The sequence below is a fragment of the Condylura cristata genome, unplaced genomic scaffold (assembly GCF_000260355.1).
Source record: "Condylura cristata isolate star-nosed mole 26May11 unplaced genomic scaffold, ConCri1.0 scaffold00018, whole genome shotgun sequence".
Classification (NCBI taxonomy): Eukaryota; Metazoa; Chordata; class Mammalia; order Eulipotyphla; family Talpidae; genus Condylura; species Condylura cristata.
In genome coordinates, this window is record NW_004567119.1 from 6181264 (window position 1) to 6185409 (window position 4146).

Genomic DNA, 4146 nt, shown 5'->3' on the forward strand with positions numbered 1-4146 from the left:
CTTTTCCTGAAGTAAAATCTGATTGTTCTAAATCAATAAGTGTGATAGCTTGTTTTTAACTTTCTGAACTTGTACATTGGGGATGTTTTCTTCATTTGACTCATGTTTTGCACAGTTGTTTGCTATTTCGTAGTTTCAGATGAAATGTTGAAATGTCAGGCCCTGCCATCCCACTTTTCTTTCCTGGAAACTGGAAACAAGTCAGTTCTCCTGGGTCTTGATTACATAGTATGCAAGAGTTATCCCAGTCCTCCTCCTTCCCAGAAAGTTTTTTCTTTTTTTTTCCCTGAAGGTTTTAATTTATCCATGGTCATACATTGCTCTAAAGATTGCTCTCATTTATTCTGAAAACATGTTAAGGAAAGAATGTTCTTTAGTGATTTACAGTTTATCTTTTTCCCAAGCTTTTAATGGCACTGGTTAAAAACAACTCACTCCTAGCCTTTTTCTAATCACTAGAAAGACTAGGAAAGCTGACCCAAGATATTTGCAGAATTGAGAATTGTTTTCCTTATAAGTAAGTGGACCGGGGGGGTTGCAGACTTTGTTTCCTACGGCCTTCTTCTTACTCGCACAGTGAATTTCTGAGCTGCTGTGAACGTCCATTTATACGCTGGCTGGGTACTTTCTCTCCTCTTGAAAGTGTTTTAAGGTCTGACTGAAGGCTGACTGAGTATATTGCGGTTTCTCCTTTGTTCAGTCCAAGGTAATCAGTTTAAATGAAGCTGCCACTTACTGCTACTAATAAGAATACATTAGGCCTTGCTCATAACAAAAATGAAAAGCTGGAACTCTAAGTCTGTTCCTTTCAAAGATCTTTATTAACACATTGAGAAAAACTATTTTTTTTTTAGATATATGCTAGCAAGAAAACATATGTGACATCAATCCTGGTAACCCACCCACTAAGCACTCTGACTCATGAGAGTCACATTGCTCGAGCTGGAGGAGGTAATCTAGCTCATTCTCCATTCAAGCATCTGCCCACCACCTCTCTCAGCTGAGCAGTCAGCGAGCAGAGCAGCTTTGAGCTAGAGACCCTGACTTGTGTCCAGACTTAAGATCCCCAAAGGACCCTCTGGATCTAGAAATAAAGACTCCTTATGACGTCCAGAGGGACCAGGGGCCCTTTGGACATGTTCAACAGCCAATTATTAGTTGGAAACAAAAAAGCACTTTAAAATTGTCTTCACTTTAAATATATAACAACAGTGCTTCTCTTCATTTTTAAAATAATAATAATGATAAACAATAATGATGATGAATAATAATGAATAATGATGATGAATAATTTTTAATATTACTAAAAATAATAATAATAATATACCAGAGACATTTTACAGGGGTGGAGTGGCTGGGGGATGGGAGTGGGGAGAAGTACACTGGACTATGGTGATGGCACACGGGTGATGTGGTGATGGGAAGCCCACAGGGATGACAACTGAGATGGAAAAGGGCACAAAAATGATGTAAAAATAAACTATTCTATTTAAAAAAATAATTTTTTTAAGTAGACATTTTTAGATAAAAGCTGAATTTTCCCTTGGACACTTTCACTATAAGATGTTAAATTCTTCAAACTGAAGGAAAATGATACCAGATGGAGATTTACATCTGCACGAAGGCATGGGTGGCTGGGGATGGACTTGGCTTCACCAGCTCGTCACAATCTCCAGGAAACGAAGGAGAGGTCTGGAAAGCTCTAGACTCACACTGTGCCCCTGATGGCCACTGGGACCTCCTGCTGCATCCAGTGCACCGGACAGACAGCTCAGAAACATCTTCCAGGGAAAGAATAAACACGGACTAACACAGGCTTGGCAAACCACAGCCTGTGGGCAAGCCACCTGTTTCTCTGTGTAGAAGGTCCAAAATACTCAACATAAGAATGTTTAAATTACATAAACATTTTAGAATTAATAAGTAGACTACCAAGCTCCCTGAAGACAAAATACAATGTAGGGACGATTTCTTATAACTAAGGATTTCTTATAGTCTTAACCATGAAGGAAAGAAATGATAAAAGGATAACATAAAAAGAAAAATTCTGTTCATCAAAAACACCACTAAGACAAAAAGTGAATTGTAGAGTGGGGAAAATGTGCAGCACTTAAAGTGAATATATAAAAGACTACTACAATTTCTTTTTAAATCCATTTTAAAAAATGAGAAAGACTAGAGCACGTATTTCACAAGATGGCCAATTTCTAACCCACATGAAGATGTTGAACTTTATTAACTCAAGAAATGCAAAGAAAACAAGGATACACCATTAAATGCTCATAAAATGAATAAACTTCAAGAGATTAACTAGCAGATAATGATGAAGATGGAGCACATGCTCTCATACACTACTCACAGGGTGTGAACTGATAAAACTACTTTGAAAAGTCGGCAGCTCTTCTCAAACCTCCGATGACTTGCGCAGAGCCTGCTAGCCAGTAACCCGCCGCTAGGCTGACTTGGCAGAAAGGTGTACCCAAAGTAACTAAAAGTTCAAAGCGATATTAAAACTCGAAATCATCAAAGTGGCTATGAAAAACGGGTTGTATATTCAGAAGTTAAAATCCAACCAGCAGTGAAAATGAATGCACTCCAGATCACACCACAGTGTGGGTGAGCTTGCAAATGAAATAGGGAGGGAAACCACCCAGCAGGAGAGGGCCTAGGAGCACCTCAGCTACAAAACAGCTGACTTGTGGAGGAAAGCAAAGGACTAGCAACGAGCGGCTTCTGCAGGATCTCACTGTTTCCCTGGTTGGCCCCTTCCTAGGTGTGTTCATTTTCTGAGAACATATGAGTTTATCCTTATTGTTACTTTTTTTTTCCAATTTTTACTTTTCCATTTTTTGTACTTCAAAAGATTTCAAAAATTTAATTATTATTGGCACTTCTTTTGAAATCAGCCTAGCCTAGCAAGTGACCCAATAATGATTAACAGGTCTCAATCATCAGCTGCAGAAAACTGGAAATGATGACAATGAATTTAGTTACATATAACTAACCTGAGTATTTTCAAATTACAATTCAGTTAAAATGCAGCTCCTCGGGTACACTAGCCACATTTTAAGTGACCAGTGGCCCAAGGTGGCTCCTGGCTACCAAAACGGACAGAACCACACCAAATAACAGTGATGACTTACATTTTCTCATTTTATGCCTTTTCTCAACCTATCCGTTATCTGGGTAAATTGTAAAAAATTAAAGATAAAACCTCTTCTCTAAAATGAAAATGTATATGGAAAAACTCTTATCTCCCACCTTCCTGGAAATTTCAGGCTCAATTCTATTTAGAAAATGGGCCACATGTGATTCCTGAAAGATGAACTTGTAACAATATTGTTGAATTTCCCATTCTTTTTTTAAAGATTTATTTATTTATGCATATTTATGCATACAGACCTGGGATCCAGGCCAGAGGTGCAGGGGTAGTGAGAGGCTTCACCAGAGACAGAGTGGGGAGCAGAACAGGCAGATCGATGCATTACACTGCTGAGGGGAGCAGCAGGTGGGTCTGGAGAGGTCTGCCTCGCCCTGTGGGTCACCTCCAGGAGGAGATCAAACTCATGTGGAAGTGGCTTTAGCTTCTTAGTGCTGCGCTTTAACCTGCTGTGCCACCAGGGAGGGCCAAATTTCCCATTATTAAGGCAATAAGCAATGTTTCTTTTAATACTGCTCTTGTTACCACGGATTCACCAGACTGTCCACAGTTACAAGAAAAGAACTGGTTCATCATGTTTACTTGCCCTGGTAGAACATCTTGTCTTCCTCATAAGCTTATTTTTATTTCTTGACTTTGGGATGCTCCTCTGTCTTCCACTCCCTAGCACTGACCCTATTTCTTTAAACAGACAATAAGTGAAGAGCTGATTTTTTTTTTCAGGATGTCTGCCTTTTGGTATGAGAACTTGGTATCATAATCACAGCATTCCAGTAGAGAGCACTCCTACCATTCAATTCTGCCAGGATGATGCCTACTTAGCTTAGGCCCAGCCACGTGTGTATAAGTAGTATTAGTCCTGCTCTATTTCTGACAGCTTGTATTTCCAGAGAACTTCATCATCTTTAGGTATGAAAGACAGACTTGACCTTAAGCTGGTGCTGTTTGGGGCAGTTTGTTCTGAAACCCAGACCAGAGCTAAAGAG